Below are 25,741 nucleotides of genomic sequence, written 5' to 3' on the forward strand. Positions count from 1 at the left end.
CCTGGCAGTCTTCCAGGTAAAGGGAGGAATGGGGGAAAATTTGGATTGAACGTTTTCCTCTAGTGGGGGGAAATTCTTTATAGGGGAAAAACACCCTTGAAAGACAGAGTCTACCAATTTAGTTAATTTGGATTAACCTTTGATCCCCACTACTGACTTATGAGTTGGGTGCTGTGTACAAGTTGTTACATGTAACTCAATCTCAGTTTTGTCATCCTTAAAATGGGGTCATAATAGTTCTACCTCATAGCTGTTCTAAGAATTAAGAGATCCAGAGCATGGTACACACAGCACGTGCTCAGTACATATCTGCTATTGTCCCAATACTACTGTCCAGTCACAGACACTTTCACAGCGACGCACAGCAGTTCGCAAATGTTTTCTATTTCACTTATACTATAGTTATGATCATATCGCCTGTGTTGGAGATTGAACTCTCAAGGCACTCAACCTACGTATAGAAAACACTTTCCTGCCCGAAAAAGTTTTAATCATTCCATAATCTTTATCATTATAAGTCTTTATCATCATAAGTTGTGATTTTTCCCAATACCTGAATTACACGGATATATCTGAAAGTAGCACAGGCGCCTACACTGAGGGAACTGTTAGGAATTTGCAGACAGTGCCCCTAAATATTCTCACATAGACACGTATTTACAATTTTTATTATGTGCAATTGACACATATTTGCAAGATATTTTTAAGGGACAGACTATGTGTTTCATTTGAAAGAGCAAAATTGCTCCCCACCAGAGCCAGGGAACACTTGTAGAGAAAGAAGAAAGAGTAGCGTGTCTGCAGCGGGTGGAGAGCCCTGAAAGTCTGAAGCTGGGTGTGTTATTTCTGGCTTCCCCACCGGCCTCCTCCATGACTTTGGCAAAGCTACACAGGGCGTGGAAACAAGAGCCTACCCACACGATAGCATGGTTATTCTGGCGTGAGAGTGGGTGTTGCAAATTGGCGAGCTACTTCCAAAGAACTGGAAAATAAAAGCAGATGTGAGTTTTGACATACGCTCTGGGAGGGAGCTGGGGAAACGAGCATGCAGAAGGGGAAATACTCCTTTTGGTTTAAGCCGGCGAAGGATCCAACTATTGAAGTAGGAGGTTTGCTCAACTGATGCTTTTATAAGTGAACTAGACTTTACATATTGGATTCCTTGCTCCCAAATATTTTGATTTACTTTGGGGGTGTCTTGAGAAACATTTTTTTTCTCTTCGTCATTCTTAGGATTCTCCTCTCCGTTTGTTTCTCTGTCCCACCAAATAGAAATCCATCAGTAGGAACAGAAGTCTCTTTCTAGTTGAAGATTTATGAGGGCCTTGTAATAATCCTCTCCAAAGAGGAGCAACAAGAACCCCATGACAAAGCGTCACCGTAATATCTGATGATCATCTTCCTCGTTTGCCAGTAACATTGAGATGTTTTCTGGCAATGCAAAGAACTGGCCAGGTCCACTCAATTCCATTTCCTTGTCAAAACTGAGCGGCACGAAAAGCCCAGCCTTTGGGAACCTCTGAATGTTTGGGACGCTGGGGAAGAGAACGCACAAGCTCCCATTATGAGGGGGCAGCCGCACACTGTGAGGGGAAGAGAGACAGAGAACCAGAGCAGAATCGTGGCACCCTGCCCATCCGCGGGAGAAGCTGGCAGCTCACCTGAGAAATGGAAACAGCATTCCTCCAATTAGTTCTCTCTCATCTTAGAAGCCTTCGTGAAGGAGCCTGTGTTCTGGGGAGGCAGCCCCACAAAGTGATTAAGTCATTTGGAGGACCTACGGAATTGCTCATCAAGGAAGGAGCTGGCCTTAGAGGGCAGATGAAGAGAACGGGGCAAGGGAAAGAAGTGTAAGCGGTACAGTGTAGGGTGATTGGCGACGTTTATACTAAAGGGTTTAAGGAAAGAGTGACGCATCCTCTTTTCAGTATCCTTCGGAGAACTTTTTCTTCCCACCTTTCTGGTCCCTCCTCAGTCTCCCAGGCAAATCAACCCAGCCCTTCAATGCAGGTGCTTCTTGGGACTCTACTGGGTCCCTTTCCTTCTCATACTATGCACTGTCCCTGGATAACCCCAAATATTTCTGTGGTGTCAATAACTAACTGAATTTTGTAGATTCCTCCAAGCATAGCCTCAAGTTAGACCCTTCTTTTGACCCTTCTTCATATTATACCTCTAACTGCCCGCGGGGCTTCTCTACATGAGTACCCCCGAGACCTCAAACTCAGCAAGGTCAACACAACTCACCAGTTTTGTCCAGGCTTGTCCTCAAATCCTGCTCCTCTCTCTCTATGTCATGTATCTGCCAACAGCATGGTCACTCACCCAACACTCAACCTCAATGAATATCTCACACATCCATCTCCTCCTCTCCGTTCCCATGACCACTACTTCAGTTCAGACTCCATTCATTTCTCACCTGGATTGCTACCTGAAATCCCTCTCTCACGTCTCATCTCCTTCACGTCAGTTCTTCACAGGGTTATCGTGGTACTATTTATACAAGATGAAGCATGTTGTGAAGTGGGGTTTTGCTCCTGTCCTGCTTTTTGTCTGGAATCCCATTACTAAGAACCATAGGCCACTCTGAAGAGCCATGGAACTAGCAGGCACTCCCTCCCAGGGCTGACTGACCGGAGGCCAAATGAGATGCAGATCTCACTCCCAACACTGTCTCCAAAATATGTCTATGGAAGACTGGAGCTCAATAAGTTATCAGGGAAGAGGGGGTCATCGAGGCCTGGGGTGAAGGAAAACAATGTTTTGGCTTTTCTCCTCTCTTTCTCATAGGGACAAGAGGCTTCACTGTCCCTTGAGTCAAGGAAAGTGGGACATAAGAATTGTTCACGAAGACTGGAGGTGCCTTCAAGGAAGGACACTGGAAACTCACTTCCCAGCTGATGTTCACTGAGCGACATTAGCTTGGAGCAGAGGGTTCTCGGGAAAACTTGACTTGCATCCTCTGGAGTCTGCCAACATGTGTGAAGATAGAGGCAGATGTCTGCTTTTCTCCTGGAGTAGTCTGAAGACAACTCAACTGGGGGAAGAGAAGAGCCAGTGGATCAGCCTGAGTTCCCAGCAAGGATACACACATTTTCATGGGAAGGTCATGTCACAGAGGGAAGCTGGACTCCTGCCATCTTTAAGGTATCCTGACCTGCCAGGAGAAAGGCATTGGAGGATACACTTTTGGACACAGGAGCTGGGGAGGTATCACAAGGGCTGATCTCTGGAAAACATCACCCATGTCAGGGAAGTACATGGTACAGAGAGCTTACAGAGTCTTCCAAATCTGAAAATGAACCCGCAAAAGGACACTTTCCTCTTTTCCTTGAATCCCCCCTTCCTTCAAATCTTCTCCTGGAGGAGCCGAAACAGAAACGATAGAACAAACGGCAGGCTCCACGCCCCAGCTCAGGACTGAGCAGAAGGAAGAGAAGCTGTGGATTGATCGTGAGATTGCTGTCTGTGTGTAGACTCTGCTGGACTTTTTAATATCTGTAAATGAGTCCATTGTCAAAGCAAGACTGTTCTTAGAGTTGAACCTGACTGGAAGCCTACAGGATCTTCTAGAGATGTCGTCAAAGGTTGAGGACAAAGGACCTGGCAAACACATTTGAAAGCAGTGCTGGGAGAAAAACAAAGTCATGTCTCATGTTCCAAAGTCAAAAATAACATGTCATTCCTGCTTAAAATCCCTCAGTGGCTTCCAAGCATTACTCTTGGCACATAATAAGCCTAACTGGTTTCGTTTTTTATTGACTCTTTTCATATGCTTAATTTTCTTGTTTTTTCATCTATTTATTTATTGTTTTTGGCTGAGTTGGGTTTTCGTTGCTGCGCGTGGGCTTTCTCTAGTTGTGGCGAGCAGGGGCTACTGTTTGTTGCGGTGCATGGGCTTCTCGTTGCAGTGGCTTCTCTTGTTGCAGAGCACGGGCTCTAGGAGCGCGGGCTTCAGTAGTTGTGGTACGTGGGCTTCAGTAGTTGCAGTGCGCGGGCTTCAGTAGTTGTGGGGTGCAGGCTCAGTAGTTGTGGTGCACGGGCTTAGTTGCTCCCTGGCATGTGGGATCTTCCCGGACCAGGGATCGAACCTGTGTCCCCTGCATTGGCAGGGGGATTCTTAACCACTGTGCCACCAGAGAAGTCCCAGCATAACTGTTTTTTAAAAAAATAAATGAATGAGCACATCCATATTAGAAAAAAAAAAGTAAAGCTACTCCTACTCACATATTTCTGACCTACAAAAAAGAAAGACATTGAGAAGGCAGGTTATTAAACACTTTCAGAATATTAAGTAGACCACGAATTGACCATCTCTTGTTCTTCCAGCTCCACCCATCTTGCCCCAAATATAATGTCTATACTATATCTCTATCTATAGCTACATCTAAATCCATATTCTTGTCCGTATTGTATCTTATGTCATTAATGAAAACATACGGACAGATGTTCTTATTTTGTAGCTTTCATTACTTTGAGAGCTCATAGAACGTTTTACCATGTTCAAATCAGTAACCAATGAAGATGAGGGAATGAAATATAATTTGTTAGACATTGATATCTATATGGTTATCCGTATCTATAGAGATGTATAGATACAGGTATTCCTTTTTCCTTTCTTGTGTCCCAGCCTGTTTCAGCTTTGCTGCTGAGAAGCCCCCGGAAGTGTGGCTGCAACTGACCCCTGGGACTCTCTCTGGCCACCATAGTGAACCCAGTGGCAATCTTGCAGGCCAGCATCATTAGCTACCCACCCAAGGCACAGAAACTCCTTAGAAAATCCTTTTCACTCTTGACAAAGCCTAGCTCCCAAGACTTGATGCAAAATCATATTCTGGTAATTAAAAAAAATAAATGAACAAATGACTTTTTCTTTCTCTTTGCATTCCCCTCTCAACAGCCCTGTAGATAATATTTCAGGCTGACTTGAGAGAAATGCTTAGAAATGTGAAAAAGGAAATAAAAGGAAATAATTTTTTCTTTTAAATGATGCTGATACAAATCTGAACCATGAACTGGATCAGGCTCTGTGCTTGTCTATGGAGTTAAAAAGATGAAAAAGATATGACCCCAGCATACAGAATGCTCTTTCTGGTGGAGATTTATGTAAATGGATAATTATAACATGGAATGAAAATGCACAGATAGACTCAACAGTCAGACATTACCGGGCTCCCGAAATCCTCCTTCCTCTGCTTTATTTTGTGATGTCCTGAACACTGGCTGGGCAGTGAAAAATCCAAAGTTAAGACTTCCTATTTGGGCTCAGTTATTTGGCACATAGTTTATTAGGGACAGTCAAGAGAACACATGCAAACATTTCCAAACATACACTCTGGGAAGCAGTGGCCTCGTGGCACCCAAGGTGAAGAGCTGATAGGGGTGGCAAGAAATGATTCTTTTTCTAATGGAAGAGTTTCAAAAAGATACTAAAAATCTGTTGCTATGTAACATTTAGAAAAAAATAAGTTGTGCATGAATCCGAATCTACACCTCCTAGAATGAACAATAGGTACAGATTTAGTAGCTTTCGTAGCAAAATTGATCTGGAAAGTTGGTGAAAATGGATACCAAAACATCAGATGGGAAAGCACATTGCAAAATAGCTTTATAATCTTAAGCACGAAAGGATGATACCGTCTCCATTAAATATGATGGATCAAAACTATTTTCTAATCTCTTATGTAATTTTTACCAAACATTATGTTGCTGCAATAATAATGATTCAAATAAAAATGGAAATATCCAATCAATTAGATAATCTTGGCTGACTGAGTACTGAATCAGCATCTCACACAAACAGAGTATCTTCCCCTGCAAATAAGTAACTCCTGGGGTGTGTGTGCTCTGGGGTTTGTGAAGCCAGGATTGTTTGTGTGAATCAAGTAACTCCTTCTAACTGCATTGTTTTTTAGACGCTCTGCTATCCAAAAATCGTGTTTGACCTTGTGGGGATTTTTTTGTAAATGGTCCACAGGAATTAAATATATTAATAAGTTCACTTGGTTCTAAATATTATTAGCATAATCGTGTAAAGCCTAAATCCTTCCAGTTACGATGTACACAGCTACTTGGTCCAAGCTTTAAGCAAAAGGAAAGGAGCTCTTCAGCAATGCACAGTGGGAATGAGGGCTTGTTTTATAAGTTCATTGCCAATCATTTTATAAGGTTAATGATGCTGCTTTGATAATGGATCCCCAGTATCAATCCTTCTAAGTATGACTTTATCATGTGTGGAGAGACTTGTCAGTCATAAAAATCAGGAATTTTTTAAATCAAACATGTATACATTATTTCAAAATATGAACTTACTGAAGAGTTGGATTAGATGTCCTGGAATTGATGTCTAAGCCTATTCCAAGTGTTACATGCTGAGAGTGTGTTTATCTCTGGGTTCTGACCATCAATTAATCATTCCCATAAAATGTGAACTGAAAGGTAAATCCTCCTTAAAAGTTGAAGGCTGAAATGCAGATATCTGGCACCAGATATTTCCCCACACTCCATTTAATAATCCTCCTGCTTCGTGGTTACTAAATTGCCCATCCATCAGCGAAGAAGGACTTGTAAACTGGGCAGGTGGATGAACCTGGACCAGCTGTATTTAGGCACAATTTACTGTCTGTCTGCTTCTCTTGTTTGGAGGGGACTGAGTGGGCGTGCAATGGGGACCATGCCATGGGGAGGAAGGGCAGCAGGTTTCTGGAAGTGCCTGGGGCTGGAGAAAAACATGAAACTGGGTCGCACCAGCAAGTTGTATTCTTGTGACAGCAAGTTTTTGACACTAGTAACTATTCGACCTCTGAAATCTCTAAATCTTAGGTAAGATCTGAGTGATCAACAAGTTTGGGGTCCCCAGCAAATTGAGGGAGACTAATTTCCTCTGCTTTAACCCTTCCCTTTTCAGATCCATCGTAAGTTCTATGTGCAGGTATATTACTCCCAAGCCCCCATCACTCTCCTCTGTACTTTCTCTCTCCTACACACACACACACACACACACACACACACACACACACACACAGATACACACACACACAGCAGAACACGCTCAAGAAACCCAATCTGGGCCATCTTGACTAATTGTGTCTTGTCTACTTTCTGTAGTCATCTTTTTAGGGGAAACATTTGAGCTGTTTTAGAAATGAGACAGGGCTTTTTGGGTTCTGTGTGGCTGCCATCTTCTCCTGCCTTTCATCAAGGAGGCCAAACCCTGAGAACTGCTGTTTTGGCATCAAGAATCACAAGAACTGTGTTGAGACATGGGTGAAACATCAGGAAAACTCTTCACCAGGCTGGGAGGGAGGCGGAGCTGGCCGCTTCTGAGGAGGGACTGACTAGGTGGGGGCAACCCGCCGCAGAGGACCCCTGGGGCACCAGATACCCTGTACCCCAAAAACGCTCCTTAAAGGCAGGACCGTAGAGACAAAGGAATAGAAACCCGGGAACAGTGACCCAGAATGACTGAATCATAAGAATGAAAGTAACCAGGAGCCTGTTTTCTGTTTCCCCTAAAGCCAACCAGCAAAGGTTGCCCTTCGGCTATATCAGCAGAAAGACTGATCTGAAGAAACATGCTCCCTGTCTGGCAAGCCTCCTTTGGCATTTGAGACTCTGGTATCCACAGTCTTGGAACAAAGAAGTTTCATTTTTCAAGAGCTGGCTGGGAATTTTAGAGAAGGAGAATTCCTCTTGAGTTTCACACGTTCGAGAGATTAGAAGAAGGGTGGGGTACAAGTGTGCTGACATGGTCTACTCTTACTCCCTGATTTCTTGGAAAACACCATGTTGTCACTGATTCCTAGGGCTTCAGAGCTATCCAGGTGCGGCTGCTCCAGTGAATGGGCTGTCCCCAAGCTGGTATCTGGGCAACCCTCTCTTTAGTTCAGTACAAACCAAAGCACATGACACAGTCAGTGATGAAGGGCTGACCGCTGTAGCATACCCACATCACCAAAGTTAGGGGCAACAAGAACAGTCTGTTCCTGTGGGGTCCCGGCTTTCGCTTGTAGTTTCTTGTTTGCTTCTGATCTTCTCCTCCTGACTGCCTGCCGTGTGTGCCTTGAGCTCCATATCAGATCCAGAGACAGAGCCTGAAAGAGATGACTTAACCAAAACCCACGTTTGCTTAAGCCAATTCTCTGTTATATGTCTATTTAATTTGGTTAAATCCGAGGCAGCGAATCGCCAAGATACTGCAGCCTTTGATTGCTCTTGCACAGCATGGTAGGAGCACGAGATTTAGGGGAGAAAATGAATTTTGATACTTACCATTTATCACGTACATGGCTTTGACAAGCCACGTAACTTCCATTTCTTCATGAATGGAGTGGAGCTCAGAGGTTTGTGGGGATTAAATTGGATAGAGGTATTTGTGGTGCTTTCAAACTATAGTGCCGTAGCATTGTTAAGGGATTAGGTCCTGTATTAGTCAGAATACCTGATGTTAGCTGATGTAACAAACAAACTCTAAACCAGGGGTTTAAGAAAGTAAAGGTCTATTTCTTGCTCATGACAGTGCCCAATGCAGGTTGGTGGGATGGGAAGTAGGTGGGTGGACTTTGCTGCTAGCTGTCGTGTAGCGACCCAGGCTCCTTCCTTTACGTTGCTCTACCTTCTTCTAATGCCTTGTCCTCAACCAAGGAAAGAGGTAAAATATGGGGAAACGTATCTGCTCTTAACTGCCTTGGCTGGAATGTGACTCACACACCAGGGGGTTGGAAGCAGCATTCTGGCTGTGCCCATGAAGAAGAGGACAGCACACATATTGGTGAACGCTAGAATTCCCTGCTACAGAGCCTGACAGTGTTAATGACTGTATCCCTCCATGGAGAAATTATTTCATGCTTATTACGCTCTGTTTAAAGTCAAATGCCATTAGGAAAGACACACTCTCTTTGACCATCGCCGTCAGAGATCAAGTTGAGCAAGCTGCTTTGAATGTTTGATAAATACATTCAATCTTTCAATGCAAATTTTAGGCAACGGATCATAAAGAAAGAAGTTTATTTTGGAGCTGCTGAATAAAATAGAAAAAAAGAAGAAGAACCCCCTGATTGAAAGATGGCCATCAGTATTTATGTATGTCAATCACATAGCCAGGTCCTTTGCTTCCTCTTACACTTAGGATCGACTAGTATGCTAGTGCACGTCAGTAACGGCCGACGCTAAAATTGCTCAGTGGCTAAGGTTTGCTATTTCCTTTTCATGCTTTATGTCAAACACAGTTGGCAGAGGGCTCTGCTGATCTTCGTCACTCATGGGGCCAGCATCCCTCTCTACACGTGCTCCTATAATCACGCGGGCAGGAAAAGAGGACAGAAGCTCTTAAAGTTTCTCTCTGGAAGAAGCAGACCTCACTTCTGCTCGCATTTCATTAGCCAAAAAGGTCGTGTGACCACGCCAACCTTCAAAGGAAGCAGAACATGACCCAGTAGGAAGGATGCATTGGTACCTGGGTCAATGGTTTTCGCTCACACCCTCTCTGTCTCTTATTCCTTGTTGGGAGGAAAAGCAAGTGAATGAAGACAGGGTGAATGGAGAGACAAACAGAAATATTTTGTCTAGTGATCTGGAGGCATTTCAAACTATGTTGATAGAAAAAAATAATCTGCATCATCAAACAGAACTTACAAATGATGTTGAAGTCGTATTGCCCTTGAATCCAGAGCCAAAGCTGTATACAACCCTAAAGTTTTTGTTTGTTTGTTTTTACGTGGGCCTCTCACTGTTGTGGCCTCTCCCGTTGCGGAGCACAGGCTCCGGACGCGCAGGCTCAGCGGCCATGGCTCACGGGCCCAGCCGCTCCGCGGCATGTGGGATCTTTCAGGACCAGGAAACGAACCCGTGTCCCCTGCATCGGCAGGCGGACTCTCAACCACTGCGCCACCAGGGAAGCCCAACCCTAACGTTATTTTAAACAACAACATGGATGAACCTCAGAAGATGGATGCTAAGCGAAAGAAGCTAGATGCAAAAGACCACATACTGCATGGCCCCATTGATATGAGATTTTAGAAAAGGCAAAACAATGGTGTCAGAAAGGAGATTAGCGGCTGCTGAGGACTGGTGTGTGGGTGGAGAGGACTGACTGCAAAGGGACATGAGGACACTTCTTAAGGTGATGGAAATATTATATATCATGATTGCGCTGGTGGTACCATCACTATATGCATTTGTGAAACTCATCAGATTGTACTCTTAAAACTGACCAGTTGTATTGTGCTTAGATTGAATGTCAGTACAAAGCCAGTGCTTTAGAGACCTTATGGTGCATCATCTGTAAACTTTGTTTTAAACTTAGGTTTGTATTTGAACTGTGTGTTCTTGAAAACTTACACGAAGTGTTTTCTTGAGGATAAACATGTTGTTCTCTTTGTTTCAATTAATATGACTATGGGGAATCGAGTAGTTCCTGACTGCACAAATGAAGAGTCCATGAAACCCTAATTGATCGCTCTGTCCAGTGCTTCCTTCTGAAATAAAATCATCCAAGGGGTTGTTGACATTGTTTTTATTCCTAGGCTGTCCCATTTGAAGTAGTGTAACTACAGCTGTGGACAGAACCAACAGACAAGAGAGCAGTGTCTCAGACGTTGGCAGAAGTCTGCGGGTTGGGCCTCAAGGTAGCCTGTGGCCTGAGGTATGATTTGGCTTCAGAGCTCTTCCTAAATACAGTGCTCCATATCAGAAAACAGAACAAAATAAAAAAGCAAAACCTCTTCCTCGGAGAGTATAAAATACACAGCCCAAGTCCACAGGAAGAGCACAGATCCTCCAAGTTCCTTCTCCCAAACAGGGGCCTTTTCAACTTTTTATCAAGGCTATTGAGCCAGGATGATGAAAATTAGAGGAAGTGTAGGAAAGAAAAACGGAGACAAGAGGGGGTCCAAGGTGGACCGTGTTCTCTAGGCTTGCCTTCTCTCCCAGCGGTAGCAGGCCCTGACTCCCCTTAACCGAGTTCTTCCCCCACGTGAGAACCTGCCTGCAGCTTAGCTCTGAGCAGGAGACCCCAACAGGAGCTGCAGGCAGAAGCCATGGGAGAAAAGGCACCAGCTGTCACTAGCGGGGTGACCGTTGATGGTATGATAAACCCATGCGGTAGAGTGAAGGAAGGATAAAGAGAGAGCAGAGAGGGATCAGAATAGGCTATCAGAGCAGAAGCAGAGGCAGCGGTAGACAGTTGAAGAACGATGGGCACCAGAGTTACTTTTATCCTACACAACGTCCAACTTTTGGTGGGACATGAGTGGGCAGCAGCTGCTGACTGATTTCCTGTGCTTTTCTCAATTCCCTGCACATCTATCTACCACGGTTTGCATCCTTTCTTCTTTACTCCAGCTCTTTTCCATCTGTGTCAGTTCTTCCGGTTTTACAAATCAACTGATATCTTTTTCTTCTCAAGTTCAGACCTCCCAGCTCTGTGGTTGGCCTCTCTTACCTGACACAAGTTAAAGGTCCTAATCTTTATTTTTGTGCCAAATCAGGTGACTGGTGGCCCAAAGACAGCAATCTCCACCTTTGCACTTACTGTTAGTACCTCTCCCTCGTCAATTGATTGCATTTATTTGTGCATCTCTTGAACTCTGCTTGAAGGTGAAGATCACTTCTTACATCTTTTTACCCAAACAGCGCTGTAAATTTGACATAATAGGTGTGAAATACAGAACTGTTGCTTTTATTTAATTTTTCTTGGAGTAACAAAGATCTGGAATTCTCTGACAAATCAGTTTGTCTAGAAACCAGTGGTATCTCTAGGTTTCCCTAGAAAATATCAGTACCACTATACTTAAGCTATTTTATATGGTGATCTTTAATATTTCAACAAATTCCCACCTAACTCTATGCTAGAGACCCCAAGGTCCTTCCAGATACTTCCAAGAAGGTCCAGAATTTAACAAATAAGATTAGTTTTAATTTATTGAAGATTAGAACAAGATGGAATCTTAAAGATGAGCACATTCAACTCTTTAATATCACGAAGGAGAAAACTGCATCCCTGGGATTTCACTGACTTTGCCTAAAACCCTACAGCCAGTTAATGGCAGAAATGAGTCTTAAACCAAGATTTACTAATGTTTATTCTTTTCTGTTTATCATGACAGGAGGTCTCTTCTCTACTTAATTTTTAAAATAAAATAAATGCGTGGAAATTTTAACAGGAGTGGGGAGTCTTACTGCAAAACCAGTGACAACTTGGTACAGTGGTTTTCAGGTAGGGTTTTCTTCAGCATCACTGGTGGGCTTTGTAAAAGAGACTGATTCCCAAGTCCCCCTTCAATCAGCAGGATAAAAACTCTCAAGGTAGACCCAGAAATGTGTAATATAAGAATAGTTATTATTGATTCTGATGAACCTCAGTTAAGAGCCACTGAAAGTAGGAAAAACTGGACTTTGATTTCAATGGCTCTGAAATGGAATCTGAGAGATTCTACTTGCTGTGTGATCTTAAGCCAGTTGCCTAACCTCTCTGAGCTTCACGTTCCTCATCTGTAAAAAAGGAGATGACAATGGTAGCTCTATAGAGTTAATGACATGAAACACTTAGCACAGTTCCTAGCACAAAGGACACCCACAATACACACTGTTTTTACACGGCATCCTGGAAATTCTCATATTCTTCTCTAAGAAGAGATCTCATTTGCCCTAGTAGTTGAAGGCATGGGCTCCAAGATCAGAGAAACCTGAGTTCCAAGCCCACCTCTGCCGTTTAATGTTTATATAGCTTTGGAAAAATTACTCAAATTGTCTATGTCTGAGTGTTTTCTTCTGCATGGGTTAACAATAGCATAGTGGTTGGCGTATGCCAAAAAAAACCCCTATATTATTATTACCATTATTATTACTATTATTACCACTCTCTTCTGACACCTAATATACAGATTTTACCAGCTGAAGGCTCTTCATTTTATTGTGACTAAATGGGACTAGCTATTCAGGTGCTGAATAAGGCATCGTAAGATGGCATAAATCCACGATTAGAAGCTGTTTTACGGTGCACTTATATTTTTATTGACATAATTTACATACAATTGAATGTGTAGGTATTCACTGTACAGATAAATTAGTTCTGAAAAATGCAAACACTCATTTAATTCACTTGTCTGTCGGGTATGGAACTATTGTTTTCACTCCAGAAAGTTCCCACACGCCCCTTCCCAGTCAAGCCCACCTCTCCGCCCGTGAAGGGACAACTACCATCCGGATTTCTCTCATGATGGTTTAGCCTGATGTTTCTGGAATATTTTCCGTCATGTTTTCAAAATCTTCCGCTTTGTTGCCTGTATCGATAGTTTACTCCTGAATACACTTTGTTATTGTAGTATCGTTAATTTACAATGTTGTGTTCATTTCTGCTGTACAGCTGAATACACTTTTAATTATTTAATAGGTGAAAGATTACTTCACTCGCTGCACTCATTCTGTAAGTCCTATACCAGAGAAATAACTTACATGATCAACTTTTAAAAAAGAAGTAGTAAGGATTATAGACACAACATTGCTGATGCAGAACTCTTTTAACAGCTGGTGGCAGGAATAAAACTGAAACATGGTAACTGTACAATCTGGATTCGGCCATTTTGTCACCTCAGTGGGGAAAAGGTAGACCAGTCCTGGCTTGAGAGCTTTACTCCGGTCTGATGTTTTCGTGGAGAGATCTGAACATTAAAATGGGGCACTGCCCGGGTCACAAAATGCCTTCAAAGTGTTTTCAAAGTTAGGAGGCACCCTGTTTGAAAAATTCCCTAGAGCAGCGGTGTCCAATGTGCATGGTTCCACAGGCACAACCGGAAAGCAGTGTATTAGGTCTTCCACATTTATCTAAAAATAAGAAAGATGTTGAGCTTTACTAACATGTATGATGTGGATTGCCTTGTGTCCATGGTGGGAAGTCAGGTGAGGGAGGAAGAGGAGGTCCACCAGCATCCTCCTGGCGCTCTTAGCGCTTTTCAGTGTATGGCATTTACGTGAGCCCTTGTGGAAAGGACTTAAGGATGATATCATCTAGTTTTTTGTTTTGTTCTGTTTTTGCGGTACGCGGGCCTCTCACTGTTGTGGCCTCTCCCGCTGCGGAGCAACAGGCTCCGGACGCGCAGGCTCAGCGGCCATGGCTCACGGACCCAGACGCTCCGCGGCATGTGGGATCTTCCCAAACCGGGGCACGAACCCGCGTCCCCTGCATCGGCAGGCGGACTCTCAACCACTGTGCCACCGGGGAAGCCCCATCTAGTTTTAATTAAATCAACCATCACAAAATATGGGCTTAAAATTAATCCTGCAAAGAGCTCACCATGAAAGATGACACGGTAAAGTAAGCACCAGCGAGGATGGCAGCATTGACCTTTCTCTTCCTGGGAAGTTCTTTGTCAACTGCACTGTGAACTTAAGACATTAGTAGTCTCATCACCCCTGAGAAGCATTGGGCAGAAAACATTTGAAATTATCAAGAAGACTATTTGAAACAGGGACTCACTTTCATTATCATTAAAGATAAGCTTTGGCTGAGTTTATGCCGAGCCCGTCTGTTAACTCACCATAACATGAAGCCATCATGGTTAGCGAGACATTTAAAAATATTGCCGATTTTATCTTCATCTTTCAAGTGCTCTATTTTTAGGACATTCTGGTTCTATTTTTGTATATGTTTTAATATATATACTATTCCGTATGTTAAGTAATTTCTGAATAAATGTACATGTATTGGAGGTATTCAAATATTTTACCACAAGAATGAACAATCTAGTGTAATGCAACATGAAGCTACTTCTGTGTGTCCTCTCCACTGTGAAGTACTTTTTATCTCTGAATTACAAAGTGAAGAGCGATGAACTTAGGGATACGTGGGATCAAGTTCACTACGTTCTAATGACGTGTGGTTTGGTCTCACGAAGCTGCTTCGCCCCGTAGTTGTGCTTCTGGAATGTGGTTAGATGAAATGTATATTACATTTAAAGAATATAGTGCCTTCCAAAGTAATGCAAAACACCCTTTTTTTGACTATTCTTCCAGAAATTTGCATATTCCCTTACTACCTGGATGTGTTGAACACTTACTACCAGGTTCCTTAATGTCCACAATCATGTAGGTTCACGCAACTAGGTTTTGCTATTTTGAATCTTGAATTTATTCGACCCCCATGAGCTTGCTTATTGTTTTACTGGAATGTTTAATGAGTGGGAAGAGAAAAAAAAATAGAAAAGAGAGAAAGAGAAAAACAGAAGCTTCTAAATATCAGAAGTGAAACTGGGATTCTTCTTAGGCAACTAATCGTAGTATCTGCTACCGTAATAATCCTCTGCTTTGTGTAGCGCTTTTCTTCCAAAGAATGTAAAACACTTTATAGACAGCTTGAGATCACGTGATGAAACCACATCCAAACCAGGAAGGCGTTAGCTCCTGGTTAATTTTTATGGATAAATGCCTTTGGGACTTATACCTGAGGTGAGGGTTTAATTACTCATCTAAGAAATGAGAGGGGAATTTTGATGGGAAGAGGAAAAAATAAAAAAGAGAGAAATAGAACAGCAGAAAGAGCGATAGCAAACGTCACTGGTTATTTTCCAGTTAACTTTGTTTTCTTCTGTCACTTACCACCTCTGCGAAATTTAATTGGTTTTCATCAGGTGGTGGCCAGATCCCAGTTTGGTGATTACCTTCCGCCTGCTCAGAGTGTTCCTAGCAGTTTCAATTTTCTCTCTTTCTTAAGTTGCTTGTGCTGCTACTTGGTGGAACTGTGTTTATGTGAGGGACAAAGCACTTGCTGAGAAATATTTTTCGTGTGCCCACATTATAGACTAAACATTCCCAATACGTGTGCTCGAGACCTTCTCATAAACATTCCTCAAATGTCCTTATTCTATAACGTGTAGATGAGCATATCCTTAAAAATACTTTCTAGTTTTGGCCATGAATTGATTTATTTCTACATAACAGATGCTTTTCTGATAAAGCTCCTTGACTCACCATTTTTAGAAGGCAGCCCATGCTGGATTTAACTGCCCCTGTTGATATGCTGTTTCGTAGATCTAGTCTATTTTTTCTTGCGTTGTATGTTTAGTCTACCTGATTAGTTTGCAATCTCTCAAGGACAGTAGCTGTACTCATTGCTTCCTTTGGCGGTATTTACTCAGTGGAAGCATTTTCTTCACTACTCTGATCATAAGCTAGAGTTCCCCACCCACCCCCAATTTTCAGGAGGCATGCGGAGCCTTGTATACAGGGTACATTTAGACGGCAGTGCAGAGCTTATGCTTACGATTTACTCATTCGTTCAACTAATATTTTTGATCTCCTACTACCTGCCAGAAGCTATTTTAAACTCAACAGTAAACAGACAAGAATTTCTGACCTCATGTGGCTGGCGTTTCAGTGAGGGCAAAACAGATGATAAGCAAAATAAACGGAAAATATTGAGTAAGTTAGCTAGTTCTAAATACCAAAAGGAATAAAACACCTAAAAAGGTAGCATCTGGATATAGATCAAGAAAATGAGGGAGTAATCCATGGAACAATCTGGAAGGAAAACGGTCCCTGCAGGGGAGAGAAAGTGCACTAAGGCGGGAGCAGGAATAGTTTGTTCAAGGAAGAACAAAGAGGCCGTCAGGCAGTAGCAGAGTGAGCATCTGGGAAAGCAGTGGGAGGAGAACTCAGAAACGTCCTGGGTCCAGCAGTGCAGGGGCTTGTGGGTTACTGAAGAGACCTTACTTTTACTCTGAGGAGAAGGAAAGCTATTTGTTTACTAGGGCTGCTGTACCAAGTCACCACAAACTGGGTGATTTAGGCAACAGAAATTTACTGTCTCACCATCCTGGAGGCTAGAAGTTCAAAATCAAGGTGTTGGCAGGGTCGATTCCTCCTGAGGGAGAATCTGGAGCAAGCCTCTCTCCTTGGCTTGTAGATGGCCGTCTTCATGTTCACATGACATTCTCCCTGTATTTGAGTCTGTGTCCAAATTTCCCTTTTTAATAAGGACACCGGTCGTGTTGGATTACGGTCCACCCTCATGACCTCATTTTAAGTTGGTAAAGACCCTATCTCCAAATAAGGTCATACTCTGAATTACAAGAGTTGAGGATTTCAACATAAGAATTTTGGAGGGACACAGTTCAATCCGTAACAGAAGCTACTGCAGGCTGTGGAGTACAGCAGTACAGGGGCTAACTCTACTTAAAAGAATCGCTTGGGCTTCCCTGGTGGCGCAGTGGTTGAGAGTCCGCCTGCTGATGCGGGGGACACGGGTTCGTGCCCCGGTCTGGGAAGATCCCACATGCCGCGGAGCGGCTAGGCCTGCGAGCCATGGCCGCTGAGCCTGCACGTCCGGAGCCTGTGTTCCGCAACGGGAGAGGCCACAACAGTGAGAGGCCTGCGTACCCCAAAAAAAAAAAAAAAAAAAAAAAAAAAAAAATTCTACCTTAAAGGAAGAGATTAATATAAGGAAGTGAAAGGGTTTATATCAAAGTTGCAACATGTAGGAAACATCCAGTACACTCTTCCTGGATTACAGAAGCCAAGCCCCACCCACGTCAGTCTAATCATCTTCTAGGCTTTAAAGTTATCAGTCAATGTTTTCCAAAGGTGCTTTTCGGAACCTATGTAATTAAAAAGATTTTAAAGTAGCCATACTTTAAAGAAGCCCTGCTCTTCATCATGTCTTTGAAAAGTGAGGCAAGATCTTGGTGGTCTGAGCACTGTAGCTGTACAATAATCGAGCACAGTCCCAGTATGATAAAATAAGCAGGTCAGCCCCTTTAGGGGCCATAAGATGATGTGGCTTTTGTGAAACAAACCTGTATGTTTAACGAGAGGGCCTGCATCAGCCTCTGTTACTGAAGATGTTTACTATTAGTGATTCTTGCTATGGAGGGACTAAATGTTTCCCCGCTTCCCCAGCCCTAGGGAACAATTGCTCCATGTAAGTTACAACCAGTAGATTTGTTGACTGAGCAGAAGAATGGATTTTGGTGTTTTGGGAGAGGCCACCGCAGGTATAGCTCAGTTATAGGAACAGCAGTGATACATCCTGAGGAGGGTGGGATTGAGTGCAGGCAGGAAGCATCTCTCTGAACCACAAGGATGGAGTCCTCCTCTAATGTTGACGTCATAAATGGTCAAGGATGGGCAGGGTCCCCAAAGTCAGCAGACTCATTCAAAATTAAACCATCCTAGGAAAACTATCAACCATTTTGTTTTTAAAAACTGACTCCAGAGAAGGGCATTACAATGGCGGCCAAGGTTGGGCTCCTAAGCAAAAGTAATTTTTCTTGCCTCTAACTTGGATGATTTTCTTTTCCTTTAAGATACCTTTTAAAAGTCATATATCACACCAATAACAAATCAACATCGACTTTTATAGGATGAGAGGCAGATTCATGGATTTTAGTTTTAGACAGACATTTACTTTTCAGATAATTTGAAACTTGAGAATTTAACAAATTAGCTCATTTCATCTAAGAACTAATGGTCTTTCTCTGAGTCATTCACAACTGAGGGATTAAAGAAAACATGTTCTTGGTATATTAGTCACGGAGGAGCCTTGACTTAGCTTGGAGAATGTTTATGGGAATGATAAGTAGTTTTTCAGTTTCAGATTTCTAGTGTGCTAATTTCCTTTTATGAGTAAACCAGTCATGAGTTTGGAAAGATGAGCGTCAACATGAATGCAACTTACTGATTTGGTGGTTATTTGAACAAGAATCTATATAATTCAGCAGATATCAGGAGCCTTACATGAAGTTCTAACAGTTTATGTGAACTTTAGTCATGAAAACATCTATAATATGGGTAATGAAATACCGGGAAAACTATTTGGAGACAATTTTCCATGGATCTCTTGGGTTTCTGCAAGTCTTGTGAGTCGAGACGCTGACTGGCTTTGTTCTGGACTATCTTTTCCAGGATGCTTTTATATCAACAGGCTTGGAAGACAGACACTTCTCTTCCCAGAGCAAAGGGCAGGCTTGTTTATAACATTGGAGGATGGAGACAGTGTCTCCTTCCAGAGTAAGGATAGGCGTGCTTATTGCTCAGTATAATAAAGGTAGTACCTCCTTTGGAGCAAAGGGAAGGCATGATTGCTGCCCATTATAAAAAAAAAATCTGGGTTCCTTAAGCTCAGGGCTCCTCCCCTGTAATGCAAACCTCTGTGTGTGCAGGTGTCCCCTGTCCCTCTTTGTGTTTCATGGGAGCATTGAGTCTCGGGGGAACAAGGAAATGCTGATATTCTTACTACCGCTACTGCTGTGAGTCATAAAGTCCTCTGTCTCTGATTTAGGCATCTCATGTCTTCTGCCAGCGTCTGGCAGACTGTGACCGGCTGACTCCTTAGCTTGCAAGTAGGGTAAAATCTCAGACCTGACACAGTTCTTTTTGTTTTTTGTTTTTTTATAAATTTATTTATTTAATTTATTTGGCTGCATTGGGTCTTCATTGCTGTGCGTGGGCCTTCTCTAGTTGCAGCCAGCAGGGGCTACTCTTCACTGCGGTGCGCGGGCTTCTCACTGCAGTGGCTTCTCTTGTTGCAGAGCACAGGCTCTAGGCGCACAGGCTTCAGTAGTTGTGGCTCACGGGCTCTAGAGTGCAGGCTCAGTAGTTGTGGCTCACGGGCTTAGTTGCTCCGCGGAGTGTGAGATCTCCCCAGACCAGGGCTCCAACCCGTGTCCCCTGCAATGGCAGGCGGATTCTTAACCACTGCACCACCAGGGAAGCCCCCGACACAGTTTTGACAGTCACATTGATATGCATTGGAAAGGTATTGTGTGTGTGCGCGCGTGTGTGTGTGTGTGTGTGTGTGTGTGTGTGAGAGAGAGAGAGAGAGAGAGAGAGAGAGAGAGACCTTCCATGTAAATGAGTTGGTTTAGAATTTCTGATAAACTAGCAAAATAACTAAACATTTTTAAAAGGCTGTCTCCACCACTGTTACATTTTAAAGCTGGTGGTTATCCCCTAGATTGTAGATTCTTAACAGGAAAGAACTATGCCTTCATTTCTGAAGTCACAGCTCCTTGCTCTGTGCCTGACGCATAGTAGGTATTCAGTAAGTATTTGTGGAACCAAAGTTAAATAAAGCACACCACTATAGGGTGCTTTTATATTGCACAGTCTCTTTTAATAAGTTCATTTGATAATTATTAAGCTTTACTCTTGAAAAGGGGTGTTACTAATATTTTGAGTATTAAATCATACAAATGTGCATTTTACTATAATTTTATCAAAACCTAGCTTTTCTTTAAAGGCTGGTTATCAAGCTGCTCTGCGTTTTCTAATGTGTTTTGACTCTATCCAGCCTCATGGAACAGAGCAGAGCTGGTGAGTTAAGATATTTTGCTTCTCATCATTGGACAAAATGAGGTTGAAAATCATTTTCACCCTCTGTGATCCTATGGTACTGATCTCCTATCTTTCTCCCATGAATCTAAAGAGTATTAATATTCATTTCAAAGTCATTCTCTTTGTAAGTCACATTTTCTGGGATTCCTTTTCTCTCTTTAGGAAGGCACACCTGTCTCTGCCTGGAGATGGAAAAATGTAAACAAAAAAATAACTCACCAGGAGGGAAAAGCAGTGCAAATCCTAAGCCTATGGTTATTTGTGCATCTGAGGCTGGGATTCTCTCTCACAGTCTATTCCAGACAGTTTATCTGAGCCCAGGTGGGTCAGGCGTTCTTTGGGTCTGGGGCCGGGATGGAGTGCAAAGCTGGAGCTGAAGATTGGGAACTCTCCTTATAAAGTTCCCATTACCATCCTTGGAATAGAGCAAGGATTACTTTACTCTAAACGACTAGTATTAAAAATATTGCTGTGAATGAAAAATTCAGTTTAATGGTTGAAAACATGAGGCTTAGAGTTGGGCAGATCTCCTGTCTGGCCTGGGAATGAAACCTGCGCCCCAGAGCTGAATGGGGGTGAAATGTCATCGTATCTGTCGTGGCCCCAGTGCTGTGACTGCCCTGTGGAGAAGGGTTCAGAAATCTTAATTATAGCAACTGCTATTTCACCTATTATTTGTATGCCAGGTAGGCAGGCCAGAAAGAAACACATTTGCCTTTCCGTTGGCATGGGGTAGGGGGGGAACGGGGCGGAGGGTTGGGTCCGGTGAGGAACTGGGGCAGAAAAAGAAATAGCAGGTGTGAATAGATCTCCTGTTAGAGAAGGTTCTGGCGAAGGTGATGTCTCTGCATCCGAAGGTCCTGGGTTTTTTTCTGTGTTTTTATTTTTGTCACAGGTACTTGGGAGACAATAACTCTCATAAAGATTCATCACTCCACAGGTGTTTTGAATCAGAAAATAATGAAGAATAGGACCCAGGTTCTGGCCTCAGGATCTCCTACAGTCCATTCAAAGGTCTTTCATAAACGGTATCTTAAATAGGGATCAGGGCACTAATTCTATTAGAACCGAATATTTCTTTTCTTAGAAAAGTGCATGGTACCTTTTCTGGCTGAAATCTAACTTGAATGTGCCGCCGAACACTTTCTGCAACAAACTATGATGTAGAAAATCTGTCCCCAAATTCTGCGGAGGAACGAGGCATCACCTAGTGTGCAGAGACGGACTCGTCTGAACGAGGTTAATCTCCAGAGCTTGTTTAGTTCAAAATACTCTGTATTCATTAATTCCTTGTCATTTGTGACACACAGAGAGAAAAAGCATGTGCACATCTGCGTGTGTGCATGTACCTGCGTGTGTGACACAGAAGAGGAAAACTGAAGGGGGAAACATGACCGAAGCTTGATGTGAAAAGGAACACTGAGTCAATGTTATTCTAGGCAGCACACACACATTTCAACTTAGAAACTGGCAAGTTGGTTGTATTTTTCAGATGCGCAAAGTGCATACTTTCAGAATGATGGAAGACTATTTCAGCATGATATTTAATAAGTCTTTTATATTGATGACAAAATGCCAGGCTCAACCAGACTGAGCCGAGCTACCACCATTCGATCTGGGGCAACCACTTTCTCAAGGGACCAAGACGCTCCCTGGTGAGCCAGACCGCACTCCGGGGGAGAGACGTTTTATTTATTTTGTGGATGAAACGATACGGCATACGCCACGGGTCTACTTGACTTTCTGCCTGGTTTCACTGCCGACTGTCTGGACCAACTTCACTATTCCTCTGTCAAAGAGCATCCCCAGCCAGCCAGCCCTCACAGCGCACGCCTGAGTCAGGAGCCAGCAACTCAGGTTTCAAAGTGACTTAGACAACTTACTGACGCCTTGGTCCCCAGTTTCCTATCTGTGAGACAGTTTTGCTTGCCCCGCTACATTTAAGAAGACGTTGAGAGAGTTCTACAATGTCTCTGGGTCCATCTGAGCTCCTTCCAAGAATGACAACTGTTGGGGGCCGCTTTTAGGGTGGTTGCCTTGCCCAGACCACACTCCTCTGAGAACTGCCTCTCCCACCAGCAGCCCTGGGCCCCAGCAGCTGGCTCACTTGACGTGTTGCTGAGCTCCTGGCCAGAGTGAGTGGAACCAAGGGTGGACGAGAGGAGGTGCCCTCTAGGAAGCCGACCCTCAGAAATCTGGAAAGGGAACCTAGAACCTGGCTCAGCTGGTTGGGAGCCGTGGCCGCTGAGCCTGCACGTCTGGAGCCTGTGCTCCGCAGCGGGAGAGGCCACAGAAGTGAGAGGCCCGTGTACCACACACACACACACACAAAATCCCTTCACTAAACAAAACAACACACATCAGCTTCCTGCTTGTTCCTTGGCATCCTTGTTTGTTAGGGTTAAGTCCATTTATTCAACATTAACGTGAAACTGAGCAGAACTTGAAAGCAGAGCCCAGAACTGAACCATTAGCAGAGTTTTTATTTTTCTTAGCACATTGAAAAATGACCCATCTCAAAGCATGTGCTGGGTTTTGACTCCTGTCCATACACAGGTGGACCCTGGCTCCATTCACCAGCAGCGGCCGCCCCACGTCACGGGTGAAGTATGCATGTCGTTCACAGCACAGTTGGCCCATTCCAAATATACTGTCAAGGGCATCAAATGAGCCAGAAGAATTTGGGGCTGAGACCAGACGCCGTCCACCACCACTGTCCAGTGGGCCCTGGAGGTGTGAGCAGCCAAGTCATTTCTGTTCACAGGGAACCAGAGTGCATCATGACCATTTCTGTCAGCCTGAGGTTGAAAGTGAAACCCTATTCAACCATCAAGATTTGCTCAACAGGAGGTTGGTTACGGTGGGAAGCAAAGCACAGCATATACTCATAAGTAGTCCCAGACCTGTAGGTGGAGAGCTTTCCTTTCTGGTCCCTGGTTCAGCACATCATCAAAGAGTCTCTCTCTCTCTCTCCTTCATAGAAAAAGGGCCAGTACACTGTTTGAAACAGATCATTAGATGAAAAGTTGAAATACTGCTTTTAACCCCAGCTGTGTGTCCTCGAGCAAATTATTGGCTTCTCTGAGTCTCAATTTCCTTGTCTTTATTTATTTTTCACTTTTCTTCCTAGCTTTATTAAGATATAGTTAACGTATAACATTGTGTAAGTTGAAAGTGTTATATCGCACTATGATTATCACCGAGTGTGAGCTAACACCTCGATCACGTCACATAATTACCATTTCTTATTTTTTTAAGGGGCATTAGACTATATCACCTCCAGGTTTCCTTCCAGGTGTAAAGATGAGCGGCTCTTCTCCTTATCGTAGAAACTCTTTGGAGTAGGGGTCGTAATTTCAACTCCTGTGGCCCCTCCCCATTGCCCCCTCCACAGTGACGGTCTTTTCTAAAGGGGGGTGAATGTGTCATGAAAGTCTTCCTCTAAAATGCACACACTTAGGCGTCACAAACCTCAACCATTAAGCTACAAACCACCCCAACGATAAAGGCCCCTTTCCGCCGAGTAACTTCATCACAACAAGAGATTACTATCAAAAGGATGTTTGATCCTGCAACTTCCCAAGAGAGATAAGGCTTCTCAACTGATATCTATGAACTCTGTCTTTCTACAGAGGCAGACAGCGACTCATATTTCCCCACAGAAGAAGTGGGGTTAGCAGGAAAATAAGAGTGTGTTTCAACTCCTTTTCAGTGGAATTTATGGGTAAACCGAGGGGATTCACCTTGCGTTTTTTTTTTTTTATTTTTATTGGGGTAGAGTTGATTTACAATGTTGTGTTAGTTTCAGGTGTCCAGCAAAGTGAATCAGTTATAAATATACATATATCCACTCTTTTTTAGATTCTTTTCCCATATAGGTCATCACAGAGTATTGAGTAGAGTTCCCTGCGCTATGCAGTAGGTCCTTACTAGTTCTCCATTTTATATATAGTGGTGTGTGTATGTCAGTCCCAATCTTCCAATTTATCCCTCCCCCCTGCCTTAACCCTGGTAATCATATGTTTGTTTTCTACATCTGTGACTCTACTTCTGTTTTGTAGATAAGTTCGTTTGCACCCTTTTTTTAAATCCCGAGAGGCCAGACTCTGACTGAGAATGTCCTGATATCTGGGCATACCCAGTCTACAGCGCAGCCACAGAGAGGGTAGTTCACCTCCCCGGCCTCCCGGTCTGTTCTTCTGCTGACTCCTGCCTTGTGGGTCACACAAGGGTGCAAGCAGAGGGCACTCTTGTGAGAAAAAGTGCCAGGAACTGTGCCTCCTCTAGAAATGTCACCAAGACTCCGTTATGGAACAAGAATGAGACATCCCATCGACTTCCAGGCATTTAGATTCTGCGGGCTGGCGTGTGTGGGGTGTTTGCTTGCTCTGTGCCGCCAACGTCCTTGCTGACTTTTGCAGCCACGTGAGGCTGAGCTATTATCAACGGTGCAACAGGAATAGGGCTCCTTGTTTGATGCAAAAACATTTGGCCAAAAATGCATACATCTTGGAGGATCCATGAAACTTTAAAGATAAGAAAAACCCAGTGTCTGAAATCAGAGACAGCTCTCTGGAAAACTGAGTGTGTAAGATGGTCAAAGGGGACATAAATGCCAGTGATGTGTGCAGACCACACCACGTCTGCTCATTCTGTGACCTGACGAGTGTTATTTTGAACTGAAGTGACTTTGTATAAGCATGGATATTTTCCCTTTTTTCTTCTATTTTTTCAAGAAGGAAGAAAATAAATTAAACCCAGTAGTAGCCAATGAGTAAATATGTTATCTATTGTTAAAATTTATCTATAGCCGTACCCATAGAAAAATTCATGTAAGAGTGTAACTTCATAATTAATTTTAATATGTACTTTTGGATCATTTCTTTTATAATTTTCATCACAGTGATTTTTTTTTATAGAAAAGTAACATTTTTATGGCAGTCTCTGATGTCTCTATTCCCCACAGAGAACAGACACACTTGTCTCCGACTGTTAAACTTCCTTTTACTGAGTCGGTGATCACTCTGCATTGTCAATCACTGCTTGTAAGTACATCTCCTTCAACAGACCATGGAGTCCTTGAAATAAAGGGACATCCCTCCCTTAGGCTTAAAATACTTAGCAATTGGTACATATGAGATATATAATAAAGAATTATTACATAAATAAGTAAATTTACCATTACAGAACCATGTTACATAATGCAAAAAAATGTATATCTATATCTATATCTATATATAATGAAGTCTCAAGTCTAATGGGCCAAAACAAAAACAGAAAAGGAAAAAACTAACTTAATTTGTAACATTCCTTTTTATCTGATGTCAATGTTTTTCTCCAATAAGCCATCGATAGGTAAAAGGCAAATGTTAAATCCCCATTGCTAGCAATGCATCATACAGAAGCAATACCATCC

At 43.1% G+C, this 25,741-nt stretch overlaps 1 protein-coding gene across 16 annotated transcripts in view; it reads left to right on the forward strand.

Moving 5' to 3' along the window:
• The window catches only part of COG6 (component of oligomeric golgi complex 6), a 288,003-nt gene that overhangs the window by 249,590 nt on the left and 12,672 nt on the right, over positions 1-25,741 (forward strand). For 12 of the 16 annotated variants that reach the window (XR_012327601.1, XR_012327600.1, XR_012327608.1 and 9 more), the window contains one exon: positions 25,292-25,370. The exons of 2 other annotated variants lie outside the window; for them this stretch is intronic. The gene's annotated coding sequence lies outside the window, so the exon portion shown is untranslated. Of the gene's footprint in view, positions 1-10,523; positions 10,643-25,291; positions 25,371-25,741 lie in introns of all 16 variants that reach the window. 2 more of the 16 variants (XR_012327602.1, XR_012327603.1) reach the window with 1 other exon arrangement.

The sequence above is a fragment of the Tursiops truncatus genome, chromosome 18, assembly GCF_011762595.2.
Source record: "Tursiops truncatus isolate mTurTru1 chromosome 18, mTurTru1.mat.Y, whole genome shotgun sequence".
NCBI classification, from domain to species: Eukaryota; Metazoa; Chordata; class Mammalia; order Artiodactyla; family Delphinidae; genus Tursiops; species Tursiops truncatus.